Here is a 19721-nt window from a genome sequence, read left to right on the forward strand (position 1 = left end):
AGGAAAAAACTTGCGAAAATTGCCCTCAAAAAGGGGAATTTTTTTTGAAATGTTGACTTAAGGCTCCGTTTCGACTCCAATATATTCATTTACCCATGAGATCTCTTGGGGAAAAATATCGAACTAGTTGAACACGAGGGTAATACATTTCGGAGAAATTAGTGAAATCTCCTATTCACCAAAGGGGTACCCCTTTCAGAAATCTTCGATTTTTCTAATATGGTTTCGAGCAATGTTTTGATAGTGAATACTAAAGAATATGTGAGGGTCATGGGCACAAATTTTTTAGCCCTATGTCTTAGGGTTCTATGTACAAAATTTCGTGCACATCCGAGGTGTGTAGAGGGCGATACAGTCAAATTTCTGAGAGATGAACGAACATAAGGAAAAAACTTGCGAAAATTGCCCTCAAAAAGGGGAATTTTTTTTGAAATGTTGACTTAAGTCTCCGTTTCGACTCCAATATATTCATTTACCCATGAGATCTCTTGGGGAAAAATATCGAACTAGTTGAACACGAGGGTAATACATTTCGGAGAAATTAGTGAAATCTCCAATTCACCAAAGGGTTACCCCTTTCAGAAATCTTCGATTTTTCTAATATGGTTTCGAGCAATGTTTTGATAGTGAATACTAAAGAATATGCGAGGGTCATGGGCACAAATTTTTTAGCCCTATGTCTTAGGGTTCTATGTATAAAATTTCGTGCACATCCGAGGTGTGTAGAGGGCGATACAGTCAAATTTCTGAGAGATGAACGAACATAAGGAAAAAACTTGCGAAAATTGCCCTCAAAAAGGGGAATTTTTTTTGAAATGTTGACTTAAGGCTCCGTTTCGACTCCAATATATTCATTTACCCATGAGATCTCTTGGGGAAAAATATCGAACGAGTTGAACACGAGGGTAATACATTTCGGAGAAATTAGTGAAATCTCCTATTCACCAAAGGGTTACCCCTTTCAGAAATCTTCGATTTTTCTAATATGGTTTCGAGCAATGTTTTGATAGTGAATACTAAAGAATATGCGAGGGTCATGGGCACAAATTTTTTAGCCCTATGTCTTAGGGTTCTATGTACAAAATTTCGTGCACATCCGAGGTGTGTAGAGGGGGATACAGTCAAATTTCTGAGAGATGAACGAACATAAGGAAAAAACTTGCGAAAATTGCCCTCAAAAAGGGGAATTTTTTTTGAAATGTTGACTTAAGGCTCCGTTTCGACTCCAATATATTCATTTACCCATGAGATCTCTTGGGGAAAAATATCGAACTAGTTGAACACGAGGGTAATACATTTCGGAGAAATTAGTGAAATCTCCTATTCACCAAAGGGGTACCCCTTTCAGAAATCTTCGATTTTTCTAATATGGTTTCGAGCAATGTTTTGATAGTGAATACTAAAGAATATGCGAGGGTCATGGGCACAAATTTTTTAGCCCTATGACTTAGGGTTCTATGTATAAAATTTCGTGCACATCCGAGGTGTGTAGAGGGCGATACAGTCAAATTTCTGAGAGATGAACGAACATAAGGAAAAAACTTGCGAAAATTGCCCTCAAAAAGGGGAATTTTTTTTGAAATGTTGACTTAAGTCTCCGTTTCGACTCCAATATATTCATTTACCCATGAGATCTCTTGGGGAAAAATATCGAACTAGTTGAACACGAGGGTAATACATTTCGGAGAAATTAGTGAAATCTCCAATTCACCAAAGGGTTACCCCTTTCAGAAATCTTCGATTTTTCTAATATGGTTTCGAGCAATGTTTTGATAGTGAATACTAAAGAATATGCGAGGGTCATGGGCACAAATTTTTTAGCCCTATGTCTTAGGGTTCTATGTATAAAATTTCGTGCACATCCGAGGTGTGTAGAGGGCGATACAGTCAAATTTCTGAGAGATGAACGAACATAAGGAAAAAACTTGCGAAAATTGCCCTCAAAAAGGGGAATTTTTTTTGAAATGTTGACTTAAGTCTCCGTTTCGACTCCAATATATTCATTTACCCATGAGATCTCTTGGGGAAAAATATCGAACTAGTTGAACACGAGGGTAATACATTTCGGAGAAATTAGTGAAATCTCCAATTCACCAAAGGGTTACCCCTTTCAGAAATCTTCGATTTTTCTAATATGGTTTCGAGCAATGTTTTGATAGTGAATACTAAAGAATATGCGAGGGTCATGGGCACAAATTTTTTAGCCCTATGTCTTAGGGTTCTATGTATAAAATTTCGTGCACATCCGAGGTGTGTAGAGGGCGATACAGTCAAATTTCTGAGAGATGAACGAACATAAGGAAAAAACTTGCGAAAATTGCCCTCAAAAAGGGGAATTTTTTTTGAAATGTTGACTTAAGGCTCCGTTTCGACTCCAATATATTCATTTACCCATGAGATCTCTTGGGGAAAAATATCGAACGAGTTGAACACGAGGGTAATACATTTCGGAGAAATTAGTGAAATCTCCTATTCACCAAAGGGGCACCCCTTTCAGAAATCTTCGATTTTTCTAATATGGTTTCGAGCAATGTTTTGATAGTGAATACTAAAGAATATGCGAGGGTCATGGGCACAAATTTTTTAGCCCTATGTCTTAGGGTTCTATGTACAAAATTTCGTGCACATCCGAGGTGTGTAGAGGGCGATACAGTCAAATTTCTGAGAGATGAACGAACATAAGGAAAAAACTTGCGAAAATTGCCCTCAAAAAGGGGAATTTTTTTTGAAATGTTGACTTAAGGCTCCGTTTCGACTCCAATATATTCATTTACCCATGAGATCTCTTGGGGAAAAATATCGAACTAGTTGAACACGAGGGTAATACATTTCGGAGAAATTAGTGAAATCTCCTATTCACCAAAGGGGTACCCCTTTCAGAAATCTTCGATTTTTCTAATATGGTTTCGAGCAATGTTTTGATAGTGAATACTAAAGAATATGCGAGGGTCATGGGCAAAAATTTTTTAGCCCTATGACTTAGGGTTCTATGTATAAAATTTCGTGCACATCCGAGGTGTGTAGAGGGCGATACAGTCAAATTTCTGAGAGATGAACGAACATAAGGAAAAAACTTGCGAAAATTGCCCTCAAAAAGGGGAATTTTTTTGGAAATGTTGACTTAAGGCTCCGTTTCGACTCCAATATATTCATTTACCCATGAGATCTCTTGGGGAAAAATATCGAACTAGTTGAACACGAGGGTAATACATTTCGGAGAAATTAGTGAAATCTCCAATTCACCAAAGGGGTACCCCTTTCAGAAATCTTCGATTTCTCTAATATGGTTTCGAGCAATGTTTTGATAGTGAATACTAAAGAATATGCGAGGGTCATGGGCACAAAATTTGTAGCCCTATGTCTTAGGGTTCTATGTATAATATTTCGTGCACATCCGAGGTGTGTAGAGGGCGATACAGTCAAATTTCTGAGAGATGAACGAACATAAGGAAAAAACTTGCGAAAATTGCCCTCAAAAAGGGGAATTTTTTTTTAAATGTTGACTTAAGGCTCCGTTTCGACTCCAATATATTCATTTACCCATGAGATCTCTTGGGGAAAAATATCGAACTAGTTGAACACGAGGGTAATACATTTCGGAGAAATTAGTGAAATCTCCAATTCACCAAAGGGGTACCCCTTTCAGAAATCTTCGATTTCTCTAATATGGTTTCGAGCACTGTTTTGATAGTGAATACTAAAGAATATGCGAGGGTCATGGGCACAAATTTTTTAGCCCTATGTCTTAGGGTTCTATGTATAAAATTTCGTGCACATCCGAGGTGTGTAGAGGGCGATACAGTCAAATTTCTGAGAGATGAACGAACATAAGGAAAAAACGTGCGAAAATTGCCCTCAAAAAGGGGAATTTTTTTTGAAATGTTGACTTAAGGCTCCGTTTCGACTCCAATATATTCATTTACCCATGAGATCTCTTGGGGAAAAATATCGAACTAGTTGAACACGAGGGTAATACATTTCGGAGAAATTAGTGAAATCTCCAATTCACCAAAGGGGTACCCCTTTCAGAAATCTTCGATTTCTCTAATATGGTTTCGAGCAATGTTTTGATAGTGAATACTAAAGAATATGCGAGGGTCATGGGCACAAAATTTGTAGCCCTATGTCTTAGGGTTCTATGTATAATATTTCGTGCACATCCGAGGTGTGTAGAGGGCGATACAGTCAAATTTCTGAGAGATGAACGAACATAAGGAAAAAACTTGCGAAAATTGCCCTCAAAAAGGGGAATTTTTTTTGAAATGTTGACTTAAGGCTCCGTTTCGACTCCAATATATTCATTTACCCATGAGATCTCTTGGGGAAAAATATCGAACTAGTTGAACACGAGGGTAATACATTTCGGAGAAATTAGTGAAATCTCCAATTCACCAAAGGGGTACCCCTTTCAGAAATCTTCGATTTCTCTAATATGGTTTCGAGCAATGTTTTGATAGTGAATACTAAAGAATATGCGAGGGTCATGGGCACAAAATTTGTAGCCCTATGTCTTAGGGTTCTATGTATAATATTTCGTGCACATCCGAGGTGTGTAGAGGGCGATACAGTCAAATTTCTGAGAGATGAACGAACATAAGGAAAAAACTTGCGAAAATTGCCCTCAAAAAGGGGAATTTTTTTTGAAATGTTGACTTAAGGCTCCGTTTCGACTCCAATATATTCATTTACCCATGAGATCTCTTGGGGAAAAATATCGAACTAGTTGAACACGAGGGTAATACATTTCGGAGAAATTAGTGAAATCTCCAATTCACCAAAGGGGTACCCCTTTCAGAAATCTTCGATTTCTCTAATATGGTTTCGAGCAATGTTTTGATAGTGAATACTAAAGAATATGCGAGGGTCATGGGCACAAAATTTGTAGCCCTATGTCTTAGGGTTCTATGTATAATATTTCGTGCACATCCGAGGTGTGTAGAGGGCGATACAGTCAAATTTCTGAGAGATGAACGAACATAAGGAAAAAACTTGCGAAAATTGCCCTCAAAAAGGGGAATTTTTTTTGAAATGTTGACTTAAGGCTCCGTTTCGACTCCAATATATTCATTTACCCATGAGATCTCTTGGGGAAAAATATCGAACTAGTTGAACACGAGGGTAATACATTTCGGAGAAATTAGTGAAATCTCCTATTCACCAAAGGGGCACCCCTTTCAGAAATCTTCGATTTTTCTAATATGGTTTCGAGCAATGTTTTGATAGTGAATACTAAAGAATATGCGAGGGTCATGGGCACAAATTTTTTAGCCCTATGTCTTAGGGTTCTATGTATAAAATTTCGTGCACATCCGAGGTGTGTAGAAGGCGATACAGTCAAATTTCTGAGAGATGAACGAACATAAGGAAAAAACTTGCGAAAATTGCCCTCAAAGAAAGGAATTTTTTTTGAAATGTTGACTTAAGGCTCCGTTTCGACTCCAATATATTCATTTACCCATGAGATCTCTTGGGGAAAAATATCAAACTAGTTGAACACGAGGGTAATACATTTCGGAGAAATTAGTGAAATCTCCAATTCACCAAAGGGGTACCCCTTTCAGAAATCTTCGATTTCTCTAATATGGTTTCGAGCAATGTTTTGATAGTGAATACTAAAGAATATGCGAGGGTCATGGGCACAAAATTTGTAGCCCTATGTCTTAGGGTTCTATGTATAATATTTCGTGCACATCCGAGGTGTGTAGAGGGCGATACAGTCAAATTTCTGAGAGATGAACGAACATAAGGAAAAAACTTGCGAAAATTGCCCTCAAAAAGGGGAATTTTTTTTGAAATGTTGACTTAAGGCTCCGTTTCGACTCCAATATATTCATTTACCCATGAGATCTCTTGGGGAAAAATATCGAACTAGTTGAACACGAGGGTAATACATTTCGGAGAAATTAGTGAAATCTCCAATTCACCAAAGGGGTACCCCTTTCAGAAATCTTCGATTTCTCTAATATGGTTTCGAGCAATGTTTTGATAGTGAATACTAAAGAATATGCGAGGGTCATGGGCACAAAATTTGTAGCCCTATGTCTTAGGGTTCTATGTATAATATTTCGTGCACATCCGAGGTGTGTAGAGGGCGATACAGTCAAATTTATGAGAGATGAACGAACATAAGGAAAAAACTTGCGAAAATTGCCCTCAAAAAGGGGAATTTTTTTTGAAATGTTGACTTAAGGCTCCGTTTCGACTCCAATATATTCATTTACCCATGAGATCTCTTGGGGAAAAATATCGAACTAGTTGAACACGAGGGTAATACATTTCGGAGAAATTAGTGAAATCTCCTATTCACCAAAGGGGTACCCCTTTCAGAAATCTTCGATTTTTCTAATATGGTTTCGAGCAATGTTTTGATAGTGAATACTAAAGAATATGCGAGGGTCATGGGCAAAAATTTTTTAGCCCTATGACTTAGGGTTCTATGTATAAAATTTCGTGCACATCCGAGGTGTGTAGAGGGCGATACAGTCAAATTTCTGAGAGATGAACGAACATAAGGAAAAAACTTGCGAAAATTGCCCTCAAAAAGGGGAATTTTTTTGGAAATGTTGACTTAAGGCTCCGTTTCGACTCCAATATATTCATTTACCCATGAGATCTCTTGGGGAAAAATATCGAACTAGTTGAACACGAGGGTAATACATTTCGGAGAAATTAGTGAAATCTCCAATTCACCAAAGGGGTACCCCTTTCAGAAATCTTCGATTTCTCTAATATGGTTTCGAGCAATGTCTTGATAGTGAATACTAAAGAATATGCGAGGGTCATGGGCACAAAATTTGTAGCCCTATGTCTTAGGGTTCTATGTATAATATTTCGTGCACATCCGAGGTGTGTAGAGGGCGATACAGTCAAATTTCTGAGAGATGAACGAACATAAGGAAAAAACTTGCGAAAATTGCCCTCAAAAAGGGGAATTTTTTTTTAAATGTTGACTTAAGGCTCCGTTTCGACTCCAATATATTCATTTACCCATGAGATCTCTTGGGGAAAAATATCGAACTAGTTGAACACGAGGGTAATACATTTCGGAGAAATTAGTGAAATCTCCAATTCACCAAAGGGGTACCCCTTTCAGAAATCTTCGATTTCTCTAATATGGTTTCGAGCACTGTTTTGATAGTGAATACTAAAGAATATGCGAGGGTCATGGGCACAAATTTTTTAGCCCTATGTCTTAGGGTTCTATGTATAAAATTTCGTGCACATCCGAGGTGTGTAGAGGGCGATACAGTCAAATTTCTGAGAGATGAACGAACATAAGGAAAAAACTTGCGAAAATTGCCCTCAAAAAGGGGAATTTTTTTTGAAATGTTGACTTAAGGCTCCGTTTCGACTCCAATATATTCATTTACCCATGAGATCTCTTGGGGAAAAATATCGAACTAGTTGAACACGAGGGTAATACATTTCGGAGAAATTAGTGAAATCTCCAATTCACCAAAGGGGTACCCCTTTCAGAAATCTTCGATTTCTCTAATATGGTTTCGAGCAATGTTTTGATAGTGAATACTAAAGAATATGCGAGGGTCATGGGCACAAAATTTGTAGCCCTATGTCTTAGGGTTCTATGTATAATATTTCGTGCACATCCGAGGTGTGTAGAGGGCGATACAGTCAAATTTCTGAGAGATGAACGAACATAAGGAAAAAACTTGCGAAAATTGCCCTCAAAAAGGGGAATTTTTTTTGAAATGTTGACTTAAGGCTCCGTTTCGACTCCAATATATTCATTTACCCATGAGATCTCTTGGGGAAAAATATCGAACTAGTTGAACACGAGGGTAATACATTTCGGAGAAATTAGTGAAATCTCCAATTCACCAAAGGGGTACCCCTTTCAGAAATCTTCGATTTCTCTAATATGGTTTCGAGCAATGTTTTGATAGTGAATACTAAAGAATATGCGAGGGTCATGGGCACAAAATTTGTAGCCCTATGTCTTAGGGTTCTATGTATAATATTTCGTGCACATCCGAGGTGTGTAGAGGGCGATACAGTCAAATTTCTGAGAGATGAACGAACATAAGGAAAAAACTTGCGAAAATTGCCCTCAAAAAGGGGAATTTTTTTTTAAATGTTGACTTAAGGCTCCGTTTCGACTCCAATATATTCATTTACCCATGAGATCTCTTGGGGAAAAATATCGAACTAGTTGAACACGAGGGTAATACATTTCGGAGAAATTAGTGAAATCTCCAATTCACCAAAGGGGTACCCCTTTCAGAAATCTTCGATTTCTCTAATATGGTTTCGAGCAATGTTTTGATAGTGAATACTAAAGAATATGCGAGGGTCATGGGCACAAAATTTGTAGCCCTATGTCTTAGGGTTCTATGTATAATATTTCGTGCACATCCGAGGTGTGTAGAGGGCGATACAGTCAAATTTCTGAGAGATGAACGAACATAAGGAAAAAACTTGCGAAAATTGCCCTCAAAAAGGGGAATTTTTTTTTAAATGTTGACTTAAGGCTCCGTTTCGACTCCAATATATTCATTTACCCATGAGATCTCTTGGGGAAAAATATCGAACTAGTTGAACACGAGGGTAATACATTTCGGAGAAATTAGTGAAATCTCCAATTCACCAAAGGGGTACCCCTTTCAGAAATCTTCGATTTCTCTAATATGGTTTCGAGCACTGTTTTGATAGTGAATACTAAAGAATATGCGAGGGTCATGGGCACAAATTTTTTAGCCCTATGTCTTAGGGTTCTATGTATAATATTTCGTGCACATCCGAGGTGTGTAGAGGGCGATACAGTCAAATTTCTGAGAGATGAACGAACATAAGGAAAAAACTTGCGAAAATTGCCCTCAAAAAGGGGAATTTTTTTTGAAATGTTGACTTAAGGCTCCGTTTCGACTCCAATATATTCATTTACCCATGAGATCTCTTGGGGAAAAATATCGAACTAGTTGAACACGAGGGTAATACATTTCGGAGAAATTAGTGAAATCTCCTATTCACCAAAGGGGCACCCCTTTCAGAAATCTTCGATTTTTCTAATATGGTTTCGAGCAATGTTTTGATAGTGAATACTAAAGAATATGCGAGGGTCATGGGCACAAATTTTTTAGCCCTATGTCTTAGGGTTCTATGTATAAAATTTCGTGCACATCCGAGGTGTGTAGAGGGCGATACAGTCAAATTTCTGAGAGATGAACGAACATAAGGAAAAAACTTGCGAAAATTGCCCTCAAAGAGGGGAATTTTTTTTGAAATGTTGACTTAAGGCTCCGTTTCGACTCCAATATATTCATTTACCCATGAGATCTCTTGGGGAAAAATATCAAACTAGTTGAACACGAGGGTAATACATTTCGGAGAAATTAGTGAAATCTCCAATTCACCAAAGGGGTACCCCTTTCAGAAATCTTCGATTTCTCTAATATGGTTTCGAGCAATGTTTTGATAGTGAATACTAAAGAATATGCGAGGGTCATGGGCACAAAATTTGTAGCCCTATGTCTTAGGGTTCTATGTATAATATTTCGTGCACATCCGAGGTGTGTAGAGGGCGATACAGTCAAATTTCTGAGAGATGAACGAACATAAGGAAAAAACTTGCGAAAATTGCCCTCAAAAAGGGGAATTTTTTTTGAAATGTTGACTTAAGGCTCCGTTTCGACTCCAATATATTCATTTACCCATGAGATCTCTTGGGGAAAAATATCGAACTAGTTGAACACGAGGGTAATACATTTCGGAGAAATTAGTGAAATCTCCAATTCACCAAAGGGGTACCCCTTTCAGAAATCTTCGATTTCTCTAATATGGTTTCGAGCAATGTTTTGATAGTGAATACTAAAGAATATGCGAGGGTCATGGGCACAAAATTTGTAGCCCTATGTCTTAGGGTTCTATGTATAATATTTCGTGCACATCCGAGGTGTGTAGAGGGCGATACAGTCAAATTTATGAGAGATGAACGAACATAAGGAAAAAACTTGCGAAAATTGCCCTCAAAAAGGGGAATTTTTTTTGAAATGTTGACTTAAGGCTCCGTTTCGACTCCAATATATTCATTTACCCATGAGATCTCTTGGGGAAAAATATCGAACTAGTTGAACACGAGGGTAATACATTTCGGAGAAATTAGTGAAATCTCCTATTCACCAAAGGGGTACCCCTTTCAGAAATCTTCGATTTTTCTAATATGGTTTCGAGCAATGTTTTGATAGTGAATACTAAAGAATATGCGAGGGTCATGGGCAAAAATTTTTTAGCCCTATGACTTAGGGTTCTATGTATAAAATTTCGTGCACATCCGAGGTGTGTAGAGGGCGATACAGTCAAATTTCTGAGAGATGAACGAACATAAGGAAAAAACTTGCGAAAATTGCCCTCAAAAAGGGGAATTTTTTTGGAAATGTTGACTTAAGGCTCCGTTTCGACTCCAATATATTCATTTACCCATGAGATCTCTTGGGGAAAAATATCGAACTAGTTGAACACGAGGGTAATACATTTCGGAGAAATTAGTGAAATCTCCAATTCACCAAAGGGGTACCCCTTTCAGAAATCTTCGATTTCTCTAATATGGTTTCGAGCAATGTCTTGATAGTGAATACTAAAGAATATGCGAGGGTCATGGGCACAAAATTTGTAGCCCTATGTCTTAGGGTTCTATGTATAATATTTCGTGCACATCCGAGGTGTGTAGAGGGCGATACAGTCAAATTTCTGAGAGATGAACGAACATAAGGAAAAAACTTGCGAAAATTGCCCTCAAAAAGGGGAATTTTTTTTTAAATGTTGACTTAAGGCTCCGTTTCGACTCCAATATATTCATTTACCCATGAGATCTCTTGGGGAAAAATATCGAACTAGTTGAACACGAGGGTAATACATTTCGGAGAAATTAGTGAAATCTCCAATTCACCAAAGGGGTACCCCTTTCAGAAATCTTCGATTTCTCTAATATGGTTTCGAGCACTGTTTTGATAGTGAATACTAAAGAATATGCGAGGGTCATGGGCACAAATTTTTTAGCCCTATGTCTTAGGGTTCTATGTATAAAATTTCGTGCACATCCGAGGTGTGTAGAGGGCGATACAGTCAAATTTCTGAGAGATGAACGAACATAAGGAAAAAACTTGCGAAAATTGCCCTCAAAAAGGGGAATTTTTTTTGAAATGTTGACTTAAGGCTCCGTTTCGACTCCAATATATTCATTTACCCATGAGATCTCTTGGGGAAAAATATCGAACTAGTTGAACACGAGGGTAATACATTTCGGAGAAATTAGTGAAATCTCCAATTCACCAAAGGGGTACCCCTTTCAGAAATCTTCGATTTCTCTAATATGGTTTCGAGCAATGTTTTGATAGTGAATACTAAAGAATATGCGAGGGTCATGGGCACAAAATTTGTAGCCCTATGTCTTAGGGTTCTATGTATAATATTTCGTGCACATCCGAGGTGTGTAGAGGGCGATACAGTCAAATTTCTGAGAGATGAACGAACATAAGGAAAAAACTTGCGAAAATTGCCCTCAAAAAGGGGAATTTTTTTTGAAATGTTGACTTAAGGCTCCGTTTCGACTCCAATATATTCATTTACCCATGAGATCTCTTGGGGAAAAATATCGAACTAGTTGAACACGAGGGTAATACATTTCGGAGAAATTAGTGAAATCTCCAATTCACCAAAGGGGTACCCCTTTCAGAAATCTTCGATTTCTCTAATATGGTTTCGAGCAATGTTTTGATAGTGAATACTAAAGAATATGCGAGGGTCATGGGCACAAAATTTGTAGCCCTATGTCTTAGGGTTCTATGTATAATATTTCGTGCACATCCGAGGTGTGTAGAGGGCGATACAGTCAAATTTCTGAGAGATGAACGAACATAAGGAAAAAACTTGCGAAAATTGCCCTCAAAAAGGGGAATTTTTTTTTAAATGTTGACTTAAGGCTCCGTTTCGACTCCAATATATTCATTTACCCATGAGATCTCTTGGGGAAAAATATCGAACTAGTTGAACACGAGGGTAATACATTTCGGAGAAATTAGTGAAATCTCCAATTCACCAAAGGGGTACCCCTTTCAGAAATCTTCGATTTCTCTAATATGGTTTCGAGCAATGTTTTGATAGTGAATACTAAAGAATATGCGAGGGTCATGGGCACAAAATTTGTAGCCCTATGTCTTAGGGTTCTATGTATAATATTTCGTGCACATCCGAGGTGTGTAGAGGGCGATACAGTCAAATTTCTGAGAGATGAACGAACATAAGGAAAAAACTTGCGAAAATTGCCCTCAAAAAGGGGAATTTTTTTTTAAATGTTGACTTAAGGCTCCGTTTCGACTCCAATATATTCATTTACCCATGAGATCTCTTGGGGAAAAATATCGAACTAGTTGAACACGAGGGTAATACATTTCGGAGAAATTAGTGAAATCTCCAATTCACCAAAGGGGTACCCCTTTCAGAAATCTTCGATTTCTCTAATATGGTTTCGAGCACTGTTTTGATAGTGAATACTAAAGAATATGCGAGGGTCATGGGCACAAATTTTTTAGCCCTATGTCTTAGGGTTCTATGTATAAAATTTCGTGCACATCCGAGGTGTGTAGAGGGCGATACAGTCAAATTTCTGAGAGATGAACGAACATAAGGAAAAAACTTGCGAAAATTGCCCTCAAAAAGGGGAATTTTTTTTGAAATGTTGACTTAAGGCTCCGTTTCGACTCCAATATATTCATTTACCCATGAGATCTCTTGGGGAAAAATATCGAACTAGTTGAACACGAGGGTAATACATTTCGGAGAAATTAGTGAAATCTCCAATTCACCAAAGGGGTACCCCTTTCAGAAATCTTCGATTTCTCTAATATGGTTTCGAGCAATGTTTTGATAGTGAATACTAAAGAATATGCGAGGGTCATGGGCACAAAATTTGTAGCCCTATGTCTTAGGGTTCTATGTATAATATTTCGTGCACATCCGAGGTGTGTAGAGGGCGATACAGTCAAATTTCTGAGAGATGAACGAACATAAGGAAAAAACTTGCGAAAATTGCCCTCAAAAAGGGGAATTTTTTTTGAAATGTTGACTTAAGGCTCCGTTTCGACTCCAATATATTCATTTACCCATGAGATCTCTTGGGGAAAAATATCGAACTAGTTGAACACGAGGGTAATACATTTCGGAGAAATTAGTGAAATCTCCTATTCACCAAAGGGGTACCCCTTTCAGAAATCTTCGATTTTTCTAATATGGTTTCGAGCAATGTTTTGATAGTGAATACTAAAGAATATGCGAGGGTCATGGGCAAAAATTTTTTAGCCCTATGACTTAGGGTTCTATGTATAAAATTTCGTGCACATCCGAGGTGTGTAGAGGGCGATACAGTCAAATTTCTGAGAGATGAACGAACATAAGGAAAAAACTTGCGAAAATTGCCCTCAAAAAGGGGAATTTTTTTGGAAATGTTGACTTAAGGCTCCGTTTCGACTCCAATATATTCATTTACCCATGAGATCTCTTGGGGAAAAATATCGAACTAGTTGAACACGAGGGTAATACATTTCGGAGAAATTAGTGAAATCTCCAATTCACCAAAGGGGTACCCCTTTCAGAAATCTTCGATTTCTCTAATATGGTTTCGAGCAATGTCTTGATAGTGAATACTAAAGAATATGCGAGGGTCATGGGCACAAAATTTGTAGCCCTATGTCTTAGGGTTCTATGTATAATATTTCGTGCACATCCGAGGTGTGTAGAGGGCGATACAGTCAAATTTCTGAGAGATGAACGAACATAAGGAAAAAACTTGCGAAAATTGCCCTCAAAAAGGGGAATTTTTTTTTAAATGTTGACTTAAGGCTCCGTTTCGACTCCAATATATTCATTTACCCATGAGATCTCTTGGGGAAAAATATCGAACTAGTTGAACACGAGGGTAATACATTTCGGAGAAATTAGTGAAATCTCCAATTCACCAAAGGGGTACCCCTTTCAGAAATCTTCGATTTCTCTAATATGGTTTCGAGCACTGTTTTGATAGTGAATACTAAAGAATATGCGAGGGTCATGGGCACAAATTTTTTAGCCCTATGTCTTAGGGTTCTATGTATAAAATTTCGTGCACATCCGAGGTGTGTAGAGGGCGATACAGTCAAATTTCTGAGAGATGAACGAACATAAGGAAAAAACTTGCGAAAATTGCCCTCAAAAAGGGGAATTTTTTTTGAAATGTTGACTTAAGGCTCCGTTTCGACTCCAATATATTCATTTACCCATGAGATCTCTTGGGGAAAAATATCGAACTAGTTGAACACGAGGGTAATACATTTCGGAGAAATTAGTGAAATCTCCAATTCACCAAAGGGGTACCCCTTTCAGAAATCTTCGATTTCTCTAATATGGTTTCGAGCAATGTTTTGATAGTGAATACTAAAGAATATGCGAGGGTCATGGGCACAAAATTTGTAGCCCTATGTCTTAGGGTTCTATGTATAATATTTCGTGCACATCCGAGGTGTGTAGAGGGCGATACAGTCAAATTTCTGAGAGATGAACGAACATAAGGAAAAAACTTGCGAAAATTGCCCTCAAAAAGGGGAATTTTTTTTGAAATGTTGACTTAAGGCTCCGTTTCGACTCCAATATATTCATTTACCCATGAGATCTCTTGGGGAAAAATATCGAACTAGTTGAACACGAGGGTAATACATTTCGGAGAAATTAGTGAAATCTCCAATTCACCAAAGGGGTACCCCTTTCAGAAATCTTCGATTTCTCTAATATGGTTTCGAGCAATGTTTTGATAGTGAATACTAAAGAATATGCGAGGGTCATGGGCACAAAATTTGTAGCCCTATGTCTTAGGGTTCTATGTATAATATTTCGTGCACATCCGAGGTGTGTAGAGGGCGATACAGTCAAATTTCTGAGAGATGAACGAACATAAGGAAAAAACTTGCGAAAATTGCCCTCAAAAAGGGGAATTTTTTTTTAAATGTTGACTTAAGGCTCCGTTTCGACTCCAATATATTCATTTACCCATGAGATCTCTTGGGGAAAAATATCGAACTAGTTGAACACGAGGGTAATACATTTCGGAGAAATTAGTGAAATCTCCAATTCACCAAAGGGGTACCCCTTTCAGAAATCTTCGATTTCTCTAATATGGTTTCGAGCAATGTTTTGATAGTGAATACTAAAGAATATGCGAGGGTCATGGGCACAAAATTTGTAGCCCTATGTCTTAGGGTTCTATGTATAATATTTCGTGCACATCCGAGGTGTGTAGAGGGCGATACAGTCAAATTTCTGAGAGATGAACGAACATAAGGAAAAAACTTGCGAAAATTGCCCTCAAAAAGGGGAATTTTTTTTTAAATGTTGACTTAAGGCTCCGTTTCGACTCCAATATATTCATTTACCCATGAGATCTCTTGGGGAAAAATATCGAACTAGTTGAACACGAGGGTAATACATTTCGGAGAAATTAGTGAAATCTCCAATTCACCAAAGGGGTACCCCTTTCAGAAATCTTCGATTTCTCTAATATGGTTTCGAGCACTGTTTTGATAGTGAATACTAAAGAATATGCGAGGGTCATGGGCACAAATTTTTTAGCCCTATGTCTTAGGGTTCTATGTATAAAATTTCGTGCACATCCGAGGTGTGTAGAGGGCGATACAGTCAAATTTCTGAGAGATGAACGAACATAAGGAAAAAACTTGCGAAAATTGCCCTCAAAAAGGGGAATTTTTTTTGAAATGTTGACTTAAGGCTCCGTTTCGACTCCAATATATTCATTTACCCATGAGATCTCTTGGGGAAAAATATCGAACTAGTTGAACACGAGGGTAATACATTTCGGAGAAATTAGTGAAATCTCCAATTCACCAAAGGGGTACCCCTTTCAGAAATCTTCGATTTCTCTAATATGGTTTCGAGCAATGTTTTGATAGTGAATACTAAAGAATATGCGAGGGTCATGGGCACAAAATTTGTAGCCCTATGTCTTAGGGTTCTATGTATAATATTTCGTGCACATCCGAGGTGTGTAGAGGGCGATACAGTCAAATTTCTGAGAGATGAACGAACATAAGGAAAAAACTTGCGAAAATTGCCCTCAAAAAGGGGAATTTTTTTTTAAATGTTGACTTAAGGCTCCGTTTCGACTCCAATATATTCATTTACCCATGAGATCTCTTGGGGAAAAATATCGAACTAGTTGAACACGAGGGTAATACATTTCGGAGAAATTAGTGAAATCTCCAATTCACCAAAGGGGTACCCCTTTCAGAAATCTTCGATTTCTCTAATATGGTTTCGAGCAATGTTTTGATAGTGAATACTAAAGAATATGCGAGGGTCATGGGCACAAATTTTTTAGCCCTATGTCTTAGGGTTCTATGTATAAAATTTCGTGCACATCCGAGGTGTGTAGAGGGCGATACAGTCAAATTTCTGAGAGATGAACGAACATAAGGAAAAAACTTGCGAAAATTGCCCTCAAACAGGGGAATTTTTTTTGAAATGTTGACTTAAGGCTCCGTTTCGACTCCAATATATTCATTTACCCATGAGATCTCTTGGGGAAAAATATCGAACGAGTTGAACACGAGGGTAATACATTTCGGAGAAATTAGTGAAATCTCCTATTCACCAAAGCGGCACCCCTTTCAGAAATCTTCGATTTTTCTAATATGGTTTCGAGCAATGTTTTGATAGTGAATACTAAAGAATATGCGAGGGTCATGGGCACAAATTTTTTAGCCCTATGTCTTAGGGTTCTATGTATAAAATATCGTGCACATCCGAGGTGTGTAGAGGGCGATACAGTCAAATTTCTGAGAGATGAACGAACATAAGGAAAAAACTTGCGAAAATTGCCCTCAAAGAGGGGAATTTTTTTTGAAATGTTGACTTAAGGCTCCGTTTCGACTCCAATATATTCATTTACCCATGAGATCTCTTGGGGAAAAATATCGAACGAGTTGAACACGAGGGTAATACATTTCGGAGAAATTAGTGAAATCTCCTATTCACCAAAGGGGCACCCCTTTCAGAAATCTTCGATTTTTCTAATATGGTTTCGAGCAATGTTTTGATAGTGAATACTAAAGAATATGCGAGGGTCATGGGCACAAATTTTTTAGCCCTATGTCTTAGGGTTCTATGTATAAAATTTCGTGCACATCCGAGGTGTGTAGAGGGCGATACAGTCAAATTTCTGAGAGATGAACGAACATAAGGAAAAAACTTGCGAAAATTGCCCTCAAAGAGGGGAATTTTTTTTGAAATGTTGACTTAAGGCTCCGTTTCGACTCCAATATATTCATTTACCCATGAGATCTCTTGGGGAAAAATATCGAACGAGTTGAACACGAGGGTAATGAATTTCGGAGAAATTAGTGAAATCTCCTATTCACCAAAGGGGCACCCCTTTCAGAAATCTTCGATTTTTCTAATATGGTTTCGAGCAATGTTTTGATAGTGAATACTAAAGAATATGCGAGGGTCATGGGCACAAATTTTTTAGCCCTATGTCTTAGGGTTCTATGTATAAAATTTCGTCCACATCCGAGGTGTGTAGAGGGCGATACAGTCAAATTTCTGAGAGATGAACGAACATAAGGAAAAAACTTGCGAAAATTGCCCTCAAAAAGGGGAATTTTTTTTGAAATGTTGACTTAAGGCTCCGTTTCGACTCCAATATATTCATTTACCCATGAGATCTCTTGGGGAAAAATATCGAACTAGTTGAACACGAGGGTAATACATTTCGGAGAAATTAGTGAAATCTCCTATTCACCAAAGGGGTACCCCTTTCAGAAATCTTCGATTTTTCTAATATGGTTTCGAGCAATGTTTTGACAGTGAATACTAAAGAATATGCGAGGGTCATGGGCACAAATTTTTTAGCCCTATGACTTAGGGTTCTATGTATAAAATTTCGTGCACATCCGAGGTGTGTAGAGGGCGATACAGTCAAATTTCTGAGAGATGAACGAACATAAGGAAAAAACTTGCGAAAATTGCCCTCAAAAAGGGGAATTTTTTTTGAAATGTTGACTTAAGTCTCCGTTTCGACTCCAATATATTCATTTACCCATGAGATCTCTTGGGGAAAAATATCGAACGAGTTGAACACGAGGGTAATACATTTCGGAGAAATTAGTGAAATCTCCAATTCACCAAAGGGGCACCCCTTTCAGAAATCTTCGATTTTTCTAATATGGTTTCGAGCAATGTTTTGATAGTGAATACTAAAGAATATGCGAGGGTCATGGGCACAAATTTTTTAGCCCTATGTCTTAGGGTTCTATGTATAAAATTTCGTGCACATCCGAGGTGTGTAGAGGGCGATACAGTCAAATTTCTGAGAGATGAACGAACATAAGGAAAAAACTTGCGAAAATTGCCCTCAAAAAGGGGAATTTTTTTTGAAATGTTGACTTAAGGCTCCGTTTCGACTCCAATATATTCATTTACCCATGAGATCTCTTGGGGAAAAATATCGAACGAGTTGAACACGAGGGTAATACATTTCGGAGAAATTAGTGAAATCTCCTATTCACCAAAGGGGCACCCCTTTCATAAATCTTCGATTTTTCTAATATGGTTTCGAGCAATGTTTTGATAGTGAATACTAAAGAATATGCGAGGGTCATGGGCACAAATTTTTTAGCCCTATGTCTTAGGGTTCTATGTATAAAATTTCGTCCACATCCGAGGTGTGTAGAGGGCGATACAGTCAAATTTCTGAGAGATGAACGAACATAAGGAAAAAACTTGCGAAAATTGCCCTCAAAAAGGGGAATTTTTTTTGAAATGTTGACTTAAGGCTCCGTTTCGACTCCAATATATTCATTTACCCATGAGATCTCTTGGGGAAAAATATCGAACGAGTTGAACACGAGGGTAATACATTTCGGAGAAATTAGTGAAATCTCCTATTCACCAAAGGGGCACCCCTTTCAGAAATCTTCGATTTTTCTAATATGGTTTCGAGCAATGTTTTGATAGTGAATACTAAAGAATATGCGAGGGTCATGGGCACAAATTTTTTAGCCCTATGTCTTAGGGTTCTATGTATAAAATTTCGTGCACATCCGAGGTGTGTAGAGGGCGATACAGTCAAATTTCTGAGAGATGAACGAACATAAGGAAAAAACTTGCGAAAATTGCCCTCAAAGAGGGGAATTTTTTTTGAAATGTTGACTTAAGGCTCCGTTTCGACTCCAATATATTCATTTACCCATGAGATCTCTTGGGGAAAAATATCGAACGAGTTGAACACGAGGGTAATACATTTCGGAGAAATTAGTGAAATCTCCTATTCACCAAAGGGGCACCCCTTTCAGAAATCTTCGATTTTTCTAATATGGTTTCGAGCAATGTTTTGATAGTGAATACTAAAGAATATGCGAGGGTCATGGGCACAAATTTTTTAGCCCTATGTCTTAGGGTTCTATGTATAAAATTTCGTGCACATCCGAGGTGTGTAGAGGGCGATACAGTCAAATTTCTGAGAGATGAACGAACATAAGGAAAAAACTTGCGAAAATTGCCCTCAAAGAGGGGAATTTTTTTTGAAATGTTGACTTAAGGCTCCGTTTCGACTCCAATATATTCATTTACCCATGAGATCTCTTGGGGAAAAATATCGAACGAGTTGAACACGAGGGTAATGAATTTCGGAGAAATTAGTGAAATCTCCTATTCACCAAAGGGGC

The sequence above is a fragment of the Humulus lupulus genome, chromosome 4, assembly GCF_963169125.1.
Source record: "Humulus lupulus chromosome 4, drHumLupu1.1, whole genome shotgun sequence".
In the NCBI taxonomy this organism is placed as follows: domain Eukaryota; kingdom Viridiplantae; phylum Streptophyta; class Magnoliopsida; order Rosales; family Cannabaceae; genus Humulus; species Humulus lupulus.